Source organism: Falco rusticolus, chromosome 1, assembly GCF_015220075.1.
Source record: "Falco rusticolus isolate bFalRus1 chromosome 1, bFalRus1.pri, whole genome shotgun sequence".
Classification (NCBI taxonomy): Eukaryota; Metazoa; Chordata; class Aves; order Falconiformes; family Falconidae; genus Falco; species Falco rusticolus.
Genome location: NC_051187.1, coordinates 118,123,890 through 118,147,154, shown reverse-complemented (window position 1 = coordinate 118,147,154; position 23,265 = coordinate 118,123,890). Strand labels below are relative to the sequence as shown.

The window sequence follows — 23,265 nt, the reverse complement described above, 5'->3', positions numbered from 1 at the left end:
CATTGGCTAAGCAGATGTAAATTCCATCTTGTTTTGAACATATTCCTAACCTATCACATCATATAAATTGACTTAGTGCTTCTGCTGGAAATCATCTTTAGTAATTTCTCCATCTAGAGGAATCAGATGTAAATTTTCCAGTTCCAAGATTTCTCTCGTGCATTGGCTCTGAACACTACTCTTTACAGTAACTCTCTGTCCTAAACATCAGCAGCTCCTAACTCAGTTCCTTCTGTAAAAGGCAGCAATCAAAATCAGACACATCACAAAGGTAATTGCAGGACTTTGGCCAAGATTTTGTCTGGAGTGAGGGAAAAGATTTTAATTTTTTTTCTCCAAAAGTATCCAATCATGTATGTTCCTTTTTTATACACACACTCACACCAATTCTACTGTAACTATTTAAAAGCATATTCAGTGCAATTTTGACCTAAATGTAAACATATGAAATTTGGGGGACAATGTTCCATTTTGTTCTTCTTAAGTTTAGTCTCATCTGCATGCTCTCCTACTAAACACCACATGCCTTAATTAATTTTATTTCATTTAATATTTATCTAAATGATTTCCTTCTCTCCTAAACAAAAGGTTTGGTTTTAAATTCTGTTAAAAAAAATATTTTGCAAAAGTTCTAACAGACTGTAAAGAAACAGTAATAACAGAGTTGAATGTTCGAACCTAATTGAAAATAAGAATCTTGATGTTGAAAGAGGGACATTAGACCAGACAGAGAAGAGCTCAGTAAAGCAATTCTTGGTAAGGCCTTCTTGGTGCATTAAAAGAAGCTGTGCCCGAGAAGAGGCTTTGTGTAAAATTGCCAGATATTGGTAGTGAATGTATCTCTGATTCACTACAAAAAAATGGGCAAAGGAACCTGAAATACTTTCCTTCTTCACCAAGGAAAACTTGTTCATTATGGAAAAAACCACCCAAACCTACAGAGGTGATTTAGTGGATGCAGACATTTGTAATTTTTTTCTCAAAACTGGCCAGTTTCTCGTTAAGCCCCATTTTTGTGGTGCTGCCTCTCTGACTCATTTTCATGACACAGCGCTGGCCATCACCTTGAAGCAATGGACGAGAGGAATCTGACATCTTTAGTCAGATTCACATCAAAATAGAAATATAGAATTACCAGAAACACATTCACTACTTCTACCTCCATCAGCTTGAATGTTTTTCAGTTTCGTTTGTATAGATTCTATTAAAAGTAGGTGTTACAGAAAAAAAAAAAAAACACCTTGAAATCTCTCACAAAATAGTTAAAAACAGGTTATTTGAAAGCAAAGTTGTCCTACGCAAGATTACATAGATGAATATAGGTCAAAATATGTTTTCTTTTGCTGTTTTTCTTACTTCAATATTTGATCATCTATTTCAAGCACCATTTTAATAAAATTCCGTCTCATTTTCCCCCTCCATTCTTATTTTCCTTTTCAGCAACTTGAAAAGAAGTTGACACTGATAAACAGTGAACTTTCACTTTTCTTTTAATGTCTTCAAACACAATTCTTTCAAATATATACATAGTCTTGATCCTTTACTTAATTTTAAGAAAAATACATGTTTTGTTCTATTTCACTTTTTTTTTTTCAAATTTCAAATTTCAATGAAACAGACTGCAGACAATTGGATTGATTTTTAAATTGGTCACATACGCCTAAAGTCTTTAAGGTATCTCTTGTTAAAGTTATGTATATGTAAGAGATTTCACGGATCATGATTTAATGATAGTTTCTCTCACTCTCAACAAAGTCAGTAATAACACTTAACGATAGGATCCACAGGCACTGCTAATACCCACTGCCCCACCTTATTTTTTCATCTTTTCCCCTTTTTTGGAATGACCTGCTGTACAACATCTCTTCATTCTCTCAAAGAGTGCAAATATAATTACATATGCGTACTAACAATCATAAATCCATGCTACCCTTCTGCCTCATTATTCAGAAATCTGAGGGGGAAATGCCACAACTAATATGGCTTAAAACTCACTTGGTCTGATTTTTGTCAAGTTTTAATCCTATTACTTCAAGTGATTATTAATTAGCATTATATGTAGCAATAACTCTTGCATAAATAAATAAAATGCAGCTGTCTGTGACCCTTTGAAACACATCAACTCTCCTAAATTATGTTTTCTGCTATTATGTATGTTATTAACTTTGATTTTTCTGGTTAAACCACTCATCATGATATATTTTATGCTACCACCATGCTGCCAATAATACAAAGTGAGTGCTTTTTATATAAAGCAGTTTTGGCAATGTTTCCTTTGAATATTGTTTATTATTTACATAATAATTGTCCCTCCAGGTTGTTGTTCTAATCAATATCCAAGACTGTACATGAACATATGAAGAAAGCTTTGTCCCAGACAGCCTTCATTACGAACAGTTAAATGTAGTCATCTTTGGCAGATTGGACTGCAGTTGCAGGAGTGTAAGGTGAGTTAACCAAGGACTAAGATTTCAGCCTTGTTTGGGACTTCAGAATCATTCAAACCATTAACGATAAACATTTATTTAATTATTTTTTTTCTCCCCAGTGGCAACCCAAGAATTTGTTTGCCCATTTCAGACTTCTGTCATCTCAAACCAATATTGGTCACCCGGGTGATTCGTGGCCTGGATGAAGCAGTTAACTGAAGAAAGACAGTATCTCCTTGGGAACTGGAAGGAAAAAAAATACACAGTACTTAGCACATATTTCTGTGGACACTGTTTTCTCATGCAAATTCAACAGGTTTTTACAAATGCCAACATGTTAATATAGCCAGTCTTGACACTGCAAGCATTGCATTCACCTTCCTTTTTGCTCTACCACCATTTACATTGCTGCACACTCTCCCCATTTGCAAAATCAGATACAAGTGCCATCAAGTTTCTTTATGAATGCAGGTTGGCCTCCCTCTTCAATACTGGTAACGAAGTCCTACATTTTGTGTCATGAGATCACACAAAAAATAATGGTAAAAAAGCTGAAGAAATTTTGCGAAAAACACTTTCCCATATGCATAGACACTTACATATATAGACACATGCCTATCATTTTAGTATTTTTCTCATGCTGCTTTTGTAATACTGATTCTGTGCTGGGCATAAGAAAATATAGTTGCAAGACTATGATGCAAAACTTTCATATTTTCATTAGAGACTGTGATTAATATATTCAGGTTCAGCTTTCCTGAGGCCTAATACACATTAAACACATTGTTCCCTGCATTTCATTGTTCTGGTTGTGACTTGAATATAGAGGGTGACTAATAAATTGTTCTGGGTGCGCATATGTGGATCAGATGGAAATCCATATGCTTTAGTGATTGTAAAATGTATTTATATTAACAATTACTGTATTAACTGTCAACATTGACTCAGATTAGAGGCTAATGAATTAGAACACTGTTTTAAAATATGATGTAAATGACTACACAGAATAAATAACTGGATTTCTTTTCAAAAAATCGTTCAAAACACTTGAAATCTATGTTTCAGATGCTAGCTCTGGTGTATAGTACCTGAAAGTTAGTACAAATTTGTAGTGCAAAAGTAAAATGTTTTTTCTTTGAATTTTAACTATTTTTTTTTTTTTATGGTATGTGTCACAGAGAGTGGGAAAAGACAGGCTCATGAACAGACTGAGAAAGGCAAACCTTTTACGGTGTAACACTGCATGAAAATGTCACCGCAGTTCTGTTTGCTAAGTGGAAAATGGCTACGCAAAGAAAAATTCAAAGGCGAGCAGTATGTGTTTGTTTCCTTGGTGGTATAAGAGAAACAAATAAACAGCCACACACCCCTGTGCTTCCTATGGGAGGGATGTGGGACAGGAGGACAGCCCTGCACGTCTGCCTTTCCACGCGTGCCGTCCCGTGCCATGCCCACCAGCCCACATCCAGCCGGCACATTCTCTGTGTATATGGTTAGCTCTGCTGGCAGAAATAGAAACTGCTCATAAACCCTGCCTTCACAGAGCAGGAGGTGTAGGCATCACCACATCTTGAAATTGATGATCTTTCTAAGCTAATTCATTTCAGTAAAACAAGGATGTCATGGGGAAATGACTACCTGTTATTTGTTCTCCTGCTGTTTAAATAAAGGCTTCAAAGTTAAAACGTTACTAAATTGTGTCATTATTATGGATTTTTAATGTGTCTTGGATAACAGCATAAATCTAAAATTATATAATCAACCACCTTTACATGCAAGTCATTAGAAGGGACTTTAGGTGTATTGCATTTTCATTTAGGGCCAAAATTTATTATGCTTGTGTGATCTTCTCTACAAATGTCTCTGTGGGTTTAGGCTGGAAAAAGGAATAGTTTGGTGTTTCACTTCAGTCTTAGAACCTGACTCACAACAATAATACAAGACAGCTATCGCCAACTGTCATTAATTAGGTATACTGGGTTTTGGGGTGGTTGCCCTTTGAAGTCATTCTCCTAAGGAGCATTAATGACATCCCAATTATCTGGCTGTTGGGCAATTGTGAGTAAGAGAGTCACACCCAGGCTCTGGCTTCAGGAGATCTGCAGAATATGAAGGACTGTTTGACCTTGACAACATCGTTTTAGTCTGTGTGGGGCAGAAAGGAAGGTTTGGGTGGTTCAGGTAAAAGTTTCCACCCTGTCAGCTGTAGGCACAATTCAAAGGCTAACACAAACTAAAAGTAAATGAGTAGGTACCGTATACATTTTGAGATTTGTTTTCCTCCAAATTTATCTAAATTGCAGCCAATTAAACAGTGGTCACTTTCTCGGTGTGTTCTGCTTCTTGAACAGGTCAATCATTTCTTCATCTTAAACTAGACACAAAAACCTTTGTCTTCCCCAAATCTATTATTTAATGCACTTAGCTGTGTAAGAAGTGACAATTAGCAATGACCCATGGAGCCAGTTCATCGTTCTAAATCTGTCTCTTCACTGTTTTTCATGGATATTCAAGCGCTGAACTTCGTCACATTTACAATACCCCTTTTCTAGCAGACCCTGCAATGTTACATTTGGTTAAAGAAGCTGATTTCCAATAACTTACATTTTCAGGGACTTCAAGATGGAAATCTGAAAAGACAGAAGGCCAAACAGAAACCATATTTACCTGCTTTACTACAAAATCAGACCAATACTTTACTAAGATTTTTTCCTCATTTTTACTAAAACTAAAGATGCTGAAAACTTCAGAACTTGCATAGTTCGCTCTGTGGACTTCCTAATCTTACTTTACTGTTGTAAACTTATGCAGCTCTCAGGCTGGGATAACTTTGAATAAGACCATGGTCAAAAAAATGCTAATTTATCCTGTTGAAAATTAATTTGGTAAAAGCACAATAGAGGCTCTTAGGACAAAATAATAATAATAAAAAAAAGTAATAAATTACTTGAATTTGGTTCTGAAGCTGTACTTCTGCAAATTCAAAACACAGTCATTGAAATGTTTTCTCCTGCACATTTCCCACTATTATTCTAATGCTAATAGTAAAAGTAAGAATCTGTTTCTTGTAAGTCATTCTACTGTAAAAGCATCTTATGTGATACAGGAAGGCTCAAACTATTAGATATTGGTGAACAAATTCTTGTTAAACACCTACCTTGAGATTTTCAGTAGCCTAGTACAAAAGGTAATATTCACAGTAACATTTTTGAGTCCCTTAGATCCTTTATGAGGAAAAATGAAATCACTGTAAAAGTGTTAATACGGAAGGTTTAACATATTAGTTAGAAGTTATTAATTGCAAAATTAATAACGGTACAAGCAATGTAAAATAATAATCTGTTTTATGAGTCTTATGCACCAGGTGGGTAATGGCACTGGGGACAACAGAGATCTCAAAATCCCAGGGCCAATTTATCTGAGTTCCTAATCTTTCCTTATCTTCAGTGCAGCCTTACAGTGCTGTCTCTCCAGATGCCATAACCAATGTTTTGAAAGGTGTCAGAGGGATTCTTGGGCAAACTGGCCTGGGAAGATAATCTGTTGATAGGTTTCAGAGTCAGATGTGGATTTTTTGTATCAATGGCAAGTCAAGAGAGAAACCACTTCTTAGTGGTACGTGTAAGTATGTGGAGCTTTAAAAAAAGGAAAACACTGTTCTGGTGCTGCAGTAAGTTTATTTAGTATGGCAGATTTTAATTTCGCCCACAGCTTTTCTGAAACATATGAGAGTCTGATTCATTAAAAAATAAATTATTTAAATTTGTCTGATATCAAAGTAATATGCCATTATTACAAAAATGTCTAATGAACCAAGAAATCATTTTATGGCATTTAAATACAGCATGTAGATATTTAAATAGCAGCTAAGCAACAAAAAGCTGACTTATGAGGGAATGAACCTGGGCTTGTCCAACAGCTCTGATGTATGCTAGAGTATCCAGAGGAATAGCTGGCCATACTGATCCCAATATACTGGTATTTTGTACTGGTATGCTGTGATAAGTCTGGAACACAGCAAGAGGTTTCATTACCCAGAGAGGAGGAAAATATGTCTACAGAGTGGTCACTTTTAGCTATTGTTTCAATTATCATCACTTTGATACATAGCTATAGATGTGGTATCTTTGAGAAAGCCATCCAATACTCAAACTTTTATACCTCTTAAATCCACATCTTGCTACACTCTGATGATGAAGATAATGAATATCCTAAAACCATGTCAAAAGAACTGCACTTTTAGTCTCCGCATAAAGATGGGGGGGGGGGGGAGAGAGGGGATAATTTCTAGTTTTCTAAATGAAGGAATCCAACTTGTAAAAGAATGCTAAACAAGAGTAATTTCTTTATATCTGCACAGTCTTCAGGAGTGCTCTTAAAAAAAGTGGAAAGTTAAGGAAGTTTTCCTTACGTATTCATTAACAACCACAAGATCTGAGCCAGAAATGTGCACAATTCTAGCACCAGTTAAATTCTTTTCAATTTTCCTGCCCTGGAGGCTGTATCTAAAACACCTTAAAGCTTCTGTCAGCAAAAGCATGAGAGGTCAAAGGAAAATGTTAGATGATAAGAAAGGCATTCTTGGCAGCAGGGCTCAGCAGTATTAGACAAAAGAGTGACAGGCTATAGGAAAAGAGGAAGGACAGGAGAAGATGTATGGAAAATTTTGGGACAGATTTTAAGCTCTATATAGTTGAACAGAGGCATTGGCTAGTTACATTTGTGGTTTCTTTCAAGTTTCACAGAGTTATATGAGATCTCTAAAAAGCTGTTTACTGTCAAACCACTGGAAATATTTTTGTTTACTAACAAAACCATCACAAAATTTTATTGACTTTGTTTAGGCTTAGACTGCGTACTCATACTCAAACCACACTTATACCTATCCACATGTAGGTACCTTTTACGTCACTCATGTGAGAACTTCAAAACAAGGGTAGCAGAATGATTCTTTTCCTGTGAACCAAAAGAAAGATTACCCAATTTCTTGGACAGAAGTGTCCAACATAAAGGCATATATCCATGGAGTCCTAATAGGTAGGAAGTTGACCTAGAAAGAGAGATTTCAATAGAATCATTCATTCATTAAAACACTGCTGCAATTTAAATTGTAAATTTGGGTTTACAATTAAATTGGTTATCGCTTAGTAGGTCAGCACAATTCATGGCCGTTCAGCCTTACCAATACTGTTGTCTTTCTGTTTGTTACTAACAGTAATAAAACTCACAGAAGTAGTAAGGCTCCACCATATTTTTAAGTTAAAAAGTTAAGAATGACCTTGAAAAGGTAGATAAGGTAGATGATTTACTTGTGATCCTACCTGGTTCCTCTAAATTTAGGTCTGTGATGCTCAACCAAGAAACTTTCTGGCCTGACAACGGTACCTCACAGAGGTTGCAGGACTGAAGCCTTAACCTCTCACTCGTATTCCCTTGTCATTCAAACATGGATGCTAATTCTCTCCGGCTCTGCAATATTCTCAGAGGGAAAACGTCTCAAGACTAATAAATGTCCTGAATTAAGTATTTAGATTAGCTAATAGCAGTTTGTCTTCTGTGTTAAACAATGGTAAAGAAATCTACAAACAGTTCTGTATTCACACAGTGTACATCCATTATTTAAAACAACATGTGAAGGTGAGGACTAGTTTTTTATATGTTTAGAAAAATTTCAATCACTTGATAACAAAACCAATTAGGTCTGTGGGATCTTCTTCTGCATACTTACAGGAACATCTACTAAGCCTGTGAATTAATGAACCAGAATTTATTTAGGTTTGGCTTGAACACAACATTTGCTTTTGCATCTGCATGCATCTTGTTCTGTTTATACTACTTTACTTAAAAGGTCTAAGACTCTTTAGATTCATCCCTTGGTATTCATATGGCAAAGTGCAGCTTCTATTTGCACCTGAATAAATGTGAGACAGTGAGCTGATTATTTCTGACAGTCGGTATAGTGAGAAGCAAACATACTGACAGAAATCCATGTGCGGCACCAAGAAACGAAGAAGAGCAAAAGGTAACCTGCCTGACTCAGTCATAAAGAGATAGCCAGTCAAGGTACTTTTACCAAATGATAAGCAAAGGATACTAAATTAAAACATTACTTTCAAATAACCACATGATCATATACGTTAAATAAATCAAATGCTAGTAGCAAATAAAAATTTCCTCAGGAACCAGTACTTTTAAAGTATGCATGCAACTCCTTCATGAAATGACAGTGAAAGATAACACTTACTTAATACAGTGTATCTGTTAGTGCAAGAAGAATGGCATTTTATTCTAATTATGCTTTTATAAAGTGATAAAAATAAAGTATGCCTCTGCTTCTGCATGCATATTCCTCTGTTTACAGTAGCTTGTTAAAAAGGACTCTGACTCTACAAATGCAAAGTTTACTCTCTCATCAAAGTCATATGCTTTGTGTTTATGAAAAATGCTTATTCTCACTGCAATATTACCAGCTATGGCAATTTTGAAACACTGAGAAAATGTAGCTAAAAAACAGAATCTCTCCTCGGACTTGGAAAAAAACAACTAAAAAAAACCCAAACCCAAAAGTGAAACTCATGCTGTGTTTGTTTCCATCTGTGGTAGCTTATAATGCATTTTAACCACAGGAATCTTCCCATCATGTATTAATTATGGTCTACAGATAAAATCATTATCATTATGTAATGAAAAATGTGAGTAAATTACTTTTAATATCATGTGAGTAGAAATTCAACAGAAGCCATGCAATTTTTATATCTGTGTTTCTTGTTATCAGATTTGCTCCTACCTGCTGTGGACATCATTTGACATTTCTTTTTCCTTCATGACAAACAAACAGAGATTTACAGAAAGGTCTCTCAAAACAGTCGTACGTCTCTCTTGTGTATATTAAAGAATACCACGTCAGCTCTCCACATATGATCTCTTGCTGCCTCTGTTGTCCTTTCTCTTGTAAGAGCCTTGGAATTTCTACTTGTGCTCAATTGCTCTACTTGAGTGGATAAAAAGGCTTGGCAAGCAGGGCTCAGTTAAGCATTTCTAGAGCTTTTGCTAAATAAAACTCCCTTTCTTCAGACAGTCTGCGAAAAGACTATTGAGTGCAATTCTTCCAGCCAATATATTCTAAGTGCATATTGATATACGTATGTACTATTTTTGAAAATCCCTTGCTTAGAAATTTGCCTTGATTTTACAGCTTTAAGAATCCCTGAAGATTCCCTGATTGGAAAGGGCTCAATACATTTAACATGAGACTGAAAACTCAACATTGATGTTGCTGAACATCTCCCAGCAGAGACAGGAATAAAGTGGATTCCAGAACAAATATTGATCAAATATCACAATTAAGTGACACCTTTATGAAATGTACTGTAACTGATTACCACTACTATGCGGACCTGGCAGCACAAAAGTGCAGGGAGGCCGTCTCTACAGTAAGGACACATTCAGAGGGGAGGCAAGGAGGCACTTCTGTTGGTCTGTACATGCCAGGAGCATACATTGGTCCATAATGAATTTGAGCAATTGGTCCACAGGCAAAATAATACATTTTACTAAAGTATGTGGTGACACATAAGAAGGAAAGAATATGGGGAGGACTTGCAGCGGATGAGACTAGGTCTTTCAGAGCGTCCTGCATCCCTGTGCTCTTCTGCGCTAGAAAAAAGGAGGTATTTGCTGCAGCAAATGATCAGTTTTGCCATGCTTCGAATGATAGCTGCATGGTGTACTACATTACACAAGGCCTGAGGATATAAGCTGATCATGAAACATTAGCTTAATTACATGCTTCTATAAGAAGTTGATCTCCTGAAGTATATAATTTGCCTTCTTTTACCTGGCTAAAAAAAAAAAAAAAGATCCTTTCATTCTATATCCTGATATATTCATTTGTGCAAGTGCATGGGTACACTATACAAAGTACACAGAGAAACAAACATTTCTGAACAATCACAAGAGCGAAACCAAGGCTCTGCATAACCCAAAAAGTGAAATTCCAGACGCTATGGAACCAAAAAATCCCAGACAAAGAATGCTTACCAATATTACACTTCTGAAGAGCTCCTCTGCTATATGCCTGTCTAGTTACCTACCCTACAATCGCTTCACTGCAAAAGGTTAAGGAAGGTATTAACTAATAAAACAATTAATTTCCTAAAAATAGATTAAAGTGATGCTGAATTAATTCAAACATGGGGCCAGACTCTCAGCCAAAACTGAGTTCCTTTGCCATCAGTCATGGGTGATATGGAAGACTCCTACCTGGCAGAAAAAATTGCTAAGCTGTTTTTTGGCCCTGTTGGAATCCAGGGGGGGGATTTGCCATTAACTTCTTTTTGGGCCAGCATGCCCTTTAAAAGATTTTAAAGATCTTCTGTCACACAGAAAGCCCACAGTGACATGACACAGCATTATCCAGTATATCTCACGTCTCCACTGCCTCTGTATTCAGGCACTCCAGGACAGAAGGTACTTGGGAAAATGTGGCAGTAAAAAATGCACAGAAGAAGACCTGATTCAAAGCATGGAAAATAAACCAACCATGTGAAGAAATCCTCTTTGTCATAACTTTTCAGAATAAAATTAAAGATGAAACACTTGCCTGGCTCTGCTGCAGATAGTTGATAAAATATTGTTTTAAGAGACCCTAATCACATGACTACAGTCATTATAACATAAATTGATTCAGAAGAGATTTAATTAATTTAATGCATCTGGCTGTAATTATTATTCTGCATTTATTATGTAGGAATTTTATTAGCTTAATGGTTTTATACATTTATCAGATAGTCACTGAAGAAAATTTCAGTTACTCATAAAGAATCTGAATAAATCTGCAATGACTCTTTTTTTTTTTTTTAAACAGTTTTATTGTAATGATTTGCTATTTTGGCTCTTACCAGTCATTACAAATTTCTGCTACTTTATTGAGAAAAAGCTCTATCCAATATCCACTAAAGTCAATAAACAGATTCAATTGATTGCATTGCACTGTAAATTGTGTTTAGAATATCTTTATAATGCAACAATTCCTCCAGTGTTCAGCTGTAATTCACAAGGATTGCTTCCATTTTATTTGTTTTTTAAATAAACAACTCATTTTAACACTTAGTTTTAGAGTAATCATCCATGCCTTTGACAAACCTTGTTTATTTTTATTTTCTCATTGCTCTAAAGCGTGCCTGCATCTCTTTTCTAGACCTATGTATGAATGGTGAAGCCCCGCAAGTTCCATCATTGACGGCCTTTGACATTTTAAAATTTGGTTTGGCTTCTGACCAATATAAAAATACATAAACTTGCTCTGTAAAGGGAATGTATGCATTTTAAAACTTTGAAAAAAAAAATTCAGAGATTTCTAGCAAAATGATAATTTAAAATTGATGTTATTTATTGCAGTAGTAGCATTCACACTATAAAAAGTTGAAATACATTTTGATTTGTTCCAATGAACTTAGGTGAGCTTAGTCAAATGTCATTGCATGGGGAGAGTCACTTGATAAAATCATGTCCTTCTACCCATCAAACTTACTTCTGACCCCAGGCTCTACATGACCAAAGACTACAGCTTCCATAAGCTTGGTAAAAAGTCATTTCCGATATCTGCAGGACTGTCTGACACTCTCCCGCATGTCCTTGTGACATGCCTATGGAAAGCAAATAAGAGCTAGGGAGTATGCAAGCTGTTGAAGCTATGAGAGGAAGCACCCACGAGTACTCTCTGTCTCTGTGGTTGTTTCGCATTCACTGCTACAGAAAAGCAACTTGTCTTTTTGTGGACGAACCTTGCCAGTTCATCACCAGCTTGGCTTTACTGCTGTAGCACAGAAAGGTAAATAGCGTTTTTCAGTTAGTAGAGCTCCATTGCATTTTGTATCCAGTGCACGTTCTGTTTTGACTCAAAAGCCAAAAATGGCTTAAAATGGGGTTTTGTAAAATGGTAACAGCTCTGAGGTCTTTCTTCCTCTTAAACATGGTTTGGGATTTAAGTTTACTTAGAGAATTAAATGGTTCTTTTAGAATGATTTCTATTTAGACACAATTTAAAGCATTAGTAATTTTTAGACACAAGTTTTAAGTGTACTTCTGATGTAAAAATGGATTTATTTACATGCAGATGAACTGCACAGCAATCTCATCCTTTGCAAGTTACAATTGTTATAGCCAAGATTAATTAATTAGAAATATTAAAGTTAGGATTAACTCTTGGACTCGATTCAGAAATCATTGGCAAGCTTGTGGCTTTGGCACAGAAATAATTTTGATTTTTAAAAGTTAGCATTATACCAACAATAAGTACTTTCAAAAATCCAAATGACTTGGAAGGTGAAAAGAATAATATTACAAAACTTATATAAAGTAAGTTCTAGATCATTCCAGTTGGGACAGGTTTTGTTCATCTGTTTACATTTTCTTTATGTAGGGGTAAATTGTTTTCATAAAGCTATTATTTTCATTGTGTAGCCCTTCATCCTACTAACAAGAGTCTTTTTAAAACTCTTAGTTTCGTGGCTAGATGTTGAGGGGGAAAATAACTCCACTCTAATGTAAACAAGTCATAGAACTACTGGAGATTGCTTCTAAAATGCTGTAATGCAGAAAGTCAGATAGAAATGATTCAATCTGGACCAAGATTTCATTTAGATAGGTTTTCCCAAGAAGACACTTCAGGGAGATTCTCCCTAAACAACAGTTACTGGGCATATTCTCATACCTCCAGCATTAACTTTCTCAAGCACGCAATGTAAGGCACATCAAGAGGCGCTTTTCCCAGAAGAATGCAAACACTGATGGGATCAACTTCCATCTTGGAATGAAACTGCCTGGTAAAATCATAGCATTAGAAGTATGACCAAGGAAGAGAAAGAAAATAGGAATTTCCAGAAAGAAACAAGGGAAGAGGTGGAAAATTTGCTTCTTGCAGTGATAGACTGACTGGCTGGCAAGATTACTAAAAGAAATAAATGTAAGAATGAATAAAGCAATCTAGTCGAGTTGCTATCAACGTGTAATACAAAATATCACGATAAAATTTAAATATAAGCTTTTAATCTCTAAGATATAGTTCAGGATTTAACATATCCAGGAAAACTGAAAGGTATAAGAGCAAGAAATTGGTGGAGTAATTAAATCACTTCTGTTACTAAATGGGTGAAAACTGGAATGCAGTAGGAATTACTGAGTATCCCTAAAAGGAAAAGGAGGAAATAAAGAAAGAGAAAAAACAAGAAGATGAGGACATTTTATTTTTCAATTTTCCTTCTCATGAAACCTTACAGACAAAGAAGAAATGCTTTGAAGAAAAATCTGAATTCTAAAAAGACAGATCACAGATGGTGATTTTTGGAAGGTGAGTAGTGTTATTTTAACCCCTTGTCTTTTCTGTTAGATTGAAACTAGATAAGACTTCTCACTTTTGCCTCGACCAATCACATAACAAGTTCTTATGAAAAGTCAAAGCTTTCACTCAGAAGGAAAGTCAATATTCTTCATCATTCAAATCAATGTAATTTTAGCAAATAGAAACTCATTAAGGATTTTCTGTCTCTTCCATTTGTAGTTTCTTCAGAGTAAGATAACCAACAGATGGAAAGCACCAAAGGAAGAGTCATAAAACATGCAATTCATAAATGAAAATATCTAATTTACATTTTCATGGAAATACACATGGTGAAACTTAAGATACATTATTATGTACTGATACCAATTAGTACACACTTATCTTCTCATTTCCAAAACGAAGGTGTGTGACAAAAATTTTGTTGAAGTCCTGTCGGGGCACAACGACTGTATAAATATCCTATTAAAATCCTTCTATCAAAACAGCCAGCCTCACAGATGCCTTAGATTAGCCTCCCTCTTGGTCCTGAACAACTTTCAATGCTACAGCTTAGCATGTTGTGGCACCATTTGCCTTTTACATGTTAGCAAAACCCCCCAAATATTAAAAAAAAAATGATTCATGTCTTTTTTACATTGATCAATTAGCTCTTAGAATGAAACATTTTGTTACATAGAATATGACAGGTCTTAAAAAGTTCAGAATGTCAACACAATGGAAGAAAACTATAAATTAAGGCCAAAATATGACTTTATACCAAACCTGACTTACCTACATACCAACAACACTGCAGAACAGTTTGCCTAGTATCAGGAGTAGGAGTCAGATTCAGCCCCTGTGTCCTCCTTGGTTGTGTTACCTGAGCTGGACTACATTTTTTAATAGGATAATACTATGAAATAAGAGTCTGAGCTTGGCAGTTACTACAACCGGCATGTGCGATATATACTTCAGCTGAATTACCCATTTCAGCTGTGATCTAGAGTTGAAAAATATATTTTAAATCACATAAAATTAGTTCTGTATCTATTTAAATGTCTGAAAATGTTTTCTCAAATAACAAATAAAATGTCAACCCTTCTACAACCCTTCAAAAAAAATTGCAGCTTCATTTGGTTTAAGCTGAAAAACACTGACCTTACTGCTTGTAATAACTAAGCAGTTATTTACCCCTTGACCAAACACTGATGGTCTGGATTGTTAATGTGATTTTTTTTTTTTTCCACCAAGGGTCTTGCATCTCCTTTTCTAGTAACAGTGACTTCAAAAGCTGCGCCTCCCCTTGCATATTGCCCTGCCTCTTCCACTCTCCTTCGCCAGCACACCCATGTAGGGCCAGATGTAGCCTGGCATAAACAGCGTTCCCTTACCTGGAATCCGCGAAAGTGGTGTTCTTGCCTTCAGAAGGATTAAGGCCCTTAACCCTCAGAGCATTTCAGTTTGTCTGGTGTTGCTGTAACTGCATCCTCTGGTTGTTACTTGATTCTGGATTTTTATTCCTAGCATGGTCCTAAATATTTCTTCTAACTTTAGCCCACATACACTAACATAGAACTAATTTCCTTCTACAGTTTTATTATTGCACAACATTTCAGTTAAAAAAAATTTGGCTTGTATCCTCTGGCAAGGAGAACTGGTGATTTTATGAAATATTATCCATCAACTTAGATAAATTTGTTCATTTTGCAAAAGTTCTTTTTTGCAAAAGAATTAAAATAGAGGCATTTATGATCTGTCCTAAATCATTTTTCAGCACGTTAATACATGGCTTACTATCTTTGAGCAGTCTTATGGAAATTATTATTATCTTGGTTTTTGTTTGCTTTTTATATTCATTGATGCTCAGACCCCAAAGCTGGTAAAAGTCCCAGGAAACCAGTCAGTCAGTCATTTTTGTAAATGCATATGCATGAATTATAATAGTACACTAACTCATAAAGCCAGGAATTGCCAACAATAAAAGATTATATTCACTGTCAAAAAAAGGGAAGAATTTAATTATGCTAGAGAGAAAGAAGTCTCGTTTGTGTACCCCTCCCCTCTGGGGATTTTTAGGTGTATCATTTAAATGTGACTGTATCTACCAGCATTTTTTTCTCAGCACACAGGCTTTTTTAAGATGCTGGACTGGGAAGGTACTTAAAACTGCCTGAACTATTCAGTTATGGTATTTCCTAGTGAAGAAAAAATATTTAAAAAAAAAAAAAAAAGATTATGCTGGCTACCTCTTACTGCTTTTTCCCTAAGGGGTAGGGTGCAGAATTTGAGATGACAGCAAGCAGGAGCGCTCCAGCACTGCCCATGAGAGGACAAGAGCAAGTTTGAATTCTCTTTGGTTTGGTTGCTCTAGGTAATAAGAAATATAATTTACTGACAACTTTAATGCAAACATGACTAAACCTTGTATTTCTACTCTTAATAATACATGACTAGACCTCGTATTTCTACACACAATTAATGCACCTTATTTTTACGTATAATCAATTAACATAGTCAATGAAGCCCAAAATATTTGGAATTCTTTGAACCTAGAAATATTACTGAAGCAGCATCTCATGCAAAATGATCACAAGCTCTTTATTCTCAGGAGGAAACCGTGAGAGCAGCATTTTAGTCCCGCATACCTCCAGATTTAGGATTAGGAATTTGAACCTGTATAATGGAATGAAAAAATGGGTATAATATCTTGACACAAACATGATATGAACTTCCATGTATAATAATGATGAAAGACTGCTTTTTCACACACAGCCCATGTTGTATCTAGACTTGTACTTGGTCTGATAGGCATTTATTATTATTACTCAAATTTAACAATAAGGTTAAGAGGGCTAGTAGGATTGAGAAATGACTGCTGTCATCTATCTTAGGTACAGAAACAATTTTTAAATGGAAGAGAATTACCATGTGAAACATCACTTTAAAAGAAGCACTTTACTCCCAGGTTCTCTTATACTGATCTTCTAGTCATCAGCCATCCTATAAACAGTATGTTTTGCACTCATAAATGTAACATCTAACAGATCTCAATGTGTCTTGCCAACATGAATCCTCTAGAAAAATTGTAAATTTTCAATACATCATCACATATCAATTATCTCCAGGGAGGCAGCAGGAAAAATGCCAAAGAGAGGTTTGCCTGGTTTTTTTCTGCTAACATTTCCAAACTCCTGACGGCTTCTGGATAATTATTCAAGGCATTCTTAAGAATGTTAGCTTTTGACTTGATCTAATCCTTTATAACATTCTGAAACTACAACAGATTATTTCTTTGTAAACCAAATCACAAAATATCTAGTTAAAAAAATAATATATATGTATATATAGGAAATTTTGTGGCTTTCTTAAGAAAATCTTATGTGCTATGTGTAAAAAGGGGGGGGGGGGGGAATAGTTTTTGTGACACAGATTTAAAAGCAAATAATGCCCTAAAAAATGAGCACTTTTGGAACATGATTAATACATCCCCCATGAGGCCATAAAAACAAAGTACAAAAACAACTGTGTGGAAGTAACCACTATATGCTACCTCTTCAAGAACTCACCTCCTGATAGTCAAAAACAACTCTTAAAACTCATGGATATCAGCTTCTCAACACCCTTTTTATCAATCTGTCTTCCATTAGTCTTTCACAGTGCCCTACAACCTTCATTAAACTCCTAGATCTCCATATTACTTGTTGTGGATGTTTGCTACAGAAAATAAATTAATTATAGCATATATGTGGGCAGAATTGTTCTGTCGCATCCAGACAAGAGGCTTAAGCATGAGGTAGCTTATCTATAATTTCATAACCTACAGATAAATAAGACCAGCATGTAATATAGCTATTTTCAGTTTCACATGGGTAAATGTGGCATAAAAATGAAATGAAGAGTAAACGTATTTACTTTTTCTGATGTCTTACTACATAATTTATTAGGCTGATGCTGCTCATTATGTTTCGTACTCCATCATTTTTCTCTGTGAAGTCTCTTATAATATCAAATGAAGAAAATTTATATTTAAATGAATAATTTCAGAGTGAAACATTAATATTCAAATCAAATATGGTGCTATTGTGGGGCTTCAGGGGGAAAAAATCCCTTTTATTCTGAGCACAATGAAGGAGTGATAGGCATTTCTGTTATCTCATTCATTAGTCATTCTGGACAGTTCAGACAAGCTGTTACCTACAATAACAGAGAGCGTTTTACTTTTTAAAGATTAATTTAAACTATACTTTATACTGAACTGCAGCAAACTATTTATTTATATATTTACTCTTTCTGAAAAAACATAGCTATTTGCATTTTTTCTAAAGGAATAAGTAACATTCATATATATAGCTGTAGCCAGAAGTCTGACATAAGGCATGATAAGCAAAATATTCTGGCTCCGTGGGAGAATGACCAACTAGGTCAAAATGTGCACTTGTCTAATAAATTTGTACTATATTTCAGAAATTTATAAAGCCGACAGGAAAGAGAAGTCTTATGACTGGCTTTGCAAATCTTACTTCCTTTTTAATTTTCAGCTCCTATCTCCATCTCTTCTCTGCATAACTCCCCTTGTGAATTTAAACCCAGCACCTCTTTGTTCATTTAGAGACATCTTTCGATTTCCTTTGTTGATAGTATCAGTGTATAGAGTCAAGCACAGGTACTGTATCAATACTACCCATCATTTTGCAAGCTCTGAGCAGCCACATCCAAATTTCCACACTTGCATAGCAGGGAGTAACATCACAAAAAAATGTAAGGTTTCACTATTATTAACTTGCTTACCCACTCTGATGTTTCAATGGAATCTGTACTTTTCCTTCACAAAATAGCAAACACCGAACTATCAGCAAATATTTCTCCATTATGTTTTTTCTATCCAGCATTTTCCTATGCTGTCCTGTTTAAAATGGATATAAATATAAAATATTTATTCAATTAATGTGTGTTAACCCATACCAATTATTCAAAGAGGAAAAAACCCCTCATGACTGAAGAAGGTTAAGTAGGAAAACCATATTCATTTCAGATATGCATAAAAAGTAGTTTTATAGTAAAAAAAATAGCAAAACTGTGAAGATTCTAAATATTCATGGTCATCTTGATTATTCTAGCATCAATAAAGTCTTAGAACTATTAATAACTTTTTATTTGCAAGCCAGCACCCATTCACTTGGTCAGAAGCAAGTGAAACATCAGGTTTAAATTGGTGACAACGTAAGTGTCAAAAGGGAATGAGCTGGCTTGTAAAACTCTGGCTGTATCTGATTCCTTCCCTCCCACATCTCTTTTACCTGAGTCTCCACCCTTTCCTGCTAGATTCCATCCAAGCCAGGCCTTGTGTTAAAGCTATTTCATCTCCCAAATCTCACACTGCCTTCTGACTTGATGGAGAATTCACAGGCACTTTGTTTCAAGACTTGGGTTTTGAAGAAACAAACAGATGTGTTGAAACCAGGCCCCTCGCTACTGTGCGTTAACCAGCAATCTGAGCCATCAGAAATTCTGTTTGTGAGAAGGCAGCAATATGAATGTTTAATAATTAGCTCCTTTGGCTCAGAGAAGAGTCATTCCCTTGCGACTTCAAAAGCTTGAGCTGTGAACTCTGTTCTGTAAGATGAAGTCCCTTTTTATCACAGTTATAAACACACTTGGTCTTATGATTACAGCCTTGGAGAAAATGTTCCTACAGCTTTTGAGCGTACACTGATTTCCTTTAGCACTAAAGCCTCTTTACCTTGGCTTGCCCTTGCAGGTACAGGTATGTGCGAGCATGTGCACATAGTTGTGCACACTAATAAGAAGTAATAGGGGGTGGCACTGAAAACCAGAGCCTTCCTACATGTTTGGATTCATGCTCAGAAAAACAGGAAGATGACAAGCCTCACCGTCCTGCTGGGTACGGTCATTGCAAGACTGCACATTTTCCTTGGCACCAGCTCGGATGGCTCAGCAGCGCGAGAGGACCTCGGTAAGTAACAGGGGCTGTGGAGAAGGGATGGACACCTCTTCTCCAGGCAAGGCCATCGGAAGTAATGTCCCCCTGCTTCTTGAGAAGACATTTTTCTACACAGATGTCAGTTTCTAATGGGTAAGGCTCACATATTTTGCTGTTACTACTGTCTCTGATTATTAGTGCAGAACCGAAACAGGCAATGGAGTCCTACTTGTGGTACTAGACCACAAATTTGCCACAGGGAGCTCATTTTGGTCCCTGTTTCAGTTCAGCCATTCCTGACCTCCAGTACTTTCTTCTAATGCTGCTAAAATTTAACCTATTCCAAGGCTTGCAGGCATGTGATTTTTCTTAGAATAAAATTACATAACTCTTTGAGTGTTAAATCACAGCTGGTGTACATTGAAGGACTCTGGTTTAATTTATCAGACAGAAAGACCTTTTTAAGGTTCTCAAGCAGCCCTGGGTAGTTTGTTGAATTGGTAGGAAATACCTAGTATATCTATGATGCACTTGATCTTTCCTCTAAAACGAAGGAGGAGAGGCTAGATTATGCCGGGAGCCCCCTGAGGCAGGTTTTAGTATGCAGAGAGGGTACGACTTTTACAATCCTCTTCAGGTCACAAGGCCACAGTTTGTCAGATGGAATCCTCAAAGGGATGGTATTTCTAGAGATTTAGGATGGTTTACCCAATTTCTGTATATTTCTAGGGGAATCCAAAGCCTACTATTTTAAATTCCTCCATTTTCTGAATTTTGTTTTTATTGGTTTCCTGCTTTCCCATATTCAGTGTTATTTCCCAGATCCAAAGTTTGACTATGAAGGCATAAGCACACTGCTAATAATAAATATTTCTGGCATTTATGTTTTATGAGTAGCATCTGTAATTATATTACTCTCACTGTAAATAACTTAAGCACTGATGCTTTTATGATGGAAATGAATTCAGAAGACTGAATATTTATTAATTAGTGTCTTTCCTCTAAGAGAATATGACAGCATTGAAAACATGCAATTACCAGAAATACCTGTAGTGATTAAAATGGTAATTAATGACAGCCACTTTTATTAGCATAAAATAAAGCAAATTACAGATAAACCTCTATTTAAAAAAAATAATAAATTTAGGCAGTATCTCTTGCCTTCTTCTGTTTGAAGAAAGAAAGTGCTTACAGACTGCTAGTCTGTTTATTAACGACAGGTGGTGCAAAATACCTAGAACAGCAGCAAATCTTTCCTTATCTTTCACATAGGGGCATATCACTGTTTCCAGAGGGAAAAAAGAAAAACGTCAAGATACCATTGAAGTTTAAAATCTAAACTAATTTCAAGTAGGAAGCAAGTCGTTTTGCCTTCTTTACAGACACATTTGTGAAGTTTATGTCCTAATTCTGCTGACACTGGCATCTGGAGGCAGAAGCCTTAATGTCCACTGAATCAGGAATGTAATAATATAATATAATAAAAATTACATGTTTTCATTTTAACTCAGAGTTTTGAACTGTTTACAGCTTCCTGCAAACAGACACACATAAATCACACATCTAGACATCTATGACAGGTGTTCTGTCTTTGCTCAAAATATTCAGTAATGTGACCAACAAAGCCTTTCTTAAAAGGAGGGAGACTTATGCAAGAACTCATTAAGCCAAAGTAACTGTTATTAAACATTCCTGAAGAAAACATGCGAAAACTCTTACGTTTTTTAATTCAGATGTTCAAAAAATGTATTTGTCAGCATACTTTCAAAAAATTACCTGAAACAATTTTCCTAAATTTTTAAATGTAATGTCTTCCAGGGTGGCAATAAAAGTTTCAGAAAGCTGTGAGACTCAAGAATGATAGTTGCAATGAAAATATCCATTCAAACTTCATCACAGATTTTCTTACAATAAAGGAAGTTTCATTTTTAGTGTGAAGTAAACACGGCTGCCTTACTCAATTACTGCATTTTTCCTGCATTTGTCAGTTGAATGGAAGCTGCTAAATTACAGATCATTTCGGTATGCAATTCTTAAAGATCAAAAATACTTAATATCTTGTAACTTGAAATTCTTTTCCAATCTCTCCAGTCTCATCCAGCACAAGAGTTGGTGAGCACACTGCCATGCACGACTTTTAGAAAGCCACAGAAAGTAACACTTCGATGTTGCTGTTCCAGATCACATTTTGTCACAAAAAACTAGTACAGAAACTCAGTTTCTACTGTCACAGCTAGAGATAACTGAAAGTCATGGAAAACTGGAGAGGTTAATATTTGTGCTTTGCAATGCATTTTTCTCATTAAGTTCTTGAAAAAATAAAAGGCTTCAGTGCCTTTTAAATTGTGCAGCCTTTTTTGTCATAATTCATACAAACAAATAAATACTCTCTGAACACCATCATACTTTTGGGTGTAGGTGACCAATGAGTTAGTCTGGCAAAGATTTTTGGACAATGTGAGGCTGAGTTTTGAGAAACCAATATAACAGTAATCTGTCCTCCCAAAGCAGAATCCAGAGACTTGAATAAAATACTTGGTCTCTGATCACAGCCCTGGGCAAGATTTAGAAACCTCAGAGTAGCATTCAGAAAAAGCAACATGCTGAGTGGAGTAATCACTAGGAGGTAAAAATTGCATCAAAGGTGAGTCCTACAACACTATATTACCTACAGACCAGTCCTGGATTCAAGATGGAAACTGGATTTTAATTTCCTCCCCTTTTCTGCTTGAGGAAGCATCCAGTCAGGTGGCTGGTTCAGAGTCTGAAAAGTGCTGGTAACATCACCCTCTGGGGCTCCACGTTTGTATCTGTGGGGCATACCAAGGATGAAACTAACCTAGAAAAATGCAACATTCTTCTTTATACAAGGCTTCATAAACAGTACGTCTGAAACATTCATAGAGACCTGAAACATTAATCTTTTTATTTCCATTCCAGCTTTAGATAAACTTCAAATAATCACACCATCCTTAAGATGCACTGCATAATAGAATCAAATGCATCTATGTGACTCCCAGGAACTCCAAGCACCTGCATAACTCCCAATTGGTATCAGCCTGTCAGGTGTGTCAGATGCCAGAAGATGCACTAAGTGCGTGGGAAAAAATAAACTCAAAGATCTGTTCAAAATACACAAACAAAAAACCTGCAACTTCTCATATCCTATGTTTTATGTCCATACGCAAACATCGCGTACTGCTATAATGATTCAAAATCCTCTTTCTACACAGCTTTGCAGGCTTCACCCAATAAGTTATTCTCTGCCCACAAAGCACAAAATAGGCTGGCTGACAAAATGATAGGAATATCATTTAATAAACTAAATCAGGGAACTGACCTAAATTACATTTTGTAGCAGGTTCAAAAAGCTTGTCTTAAGATTTCACTTCAGATAAAAGTACTTAAAATAATTTTCAGAGAAAATTAATTTTGATAAGGGAAATTACTGTCTAAAATTTTTTTCATGCTGCATTGCTTCTTTTTCAAACTAGTATTAAATCGCAGGTGGATAATAAATTTCCTACAAGTAACTTGAAAAGTTACGAAATATTTTTAGATAACTGTAACGGGAG

General features: G+C 35.8%; 1 long non-coding RNA gene across 1 annotated transcript; it reads right to left on the bottom strand.

Annotated features, from left to right (window-relative positions):
- Nucleotides 1-1,582: 1,582 nt before the first annotated feature.
- LOC119152461 lies at nt 1,583-22,484 on the bottom strand. The gene is made up of 4 exons (XR_005105787.1): nt 22,359-22,484; nt 18,538-18,652; nt 7,330-7,479; nt 1,583-2,672 (listed from the first exon to the last, which is right to left on the bottom strand). It is a non-coding gene; the product is annotated as an uncharacterized LOC119152461 (long non-coding RNA).
- Between the last annotated feature and the right edge of the window lie 781 nt (nt 22,485-23,265).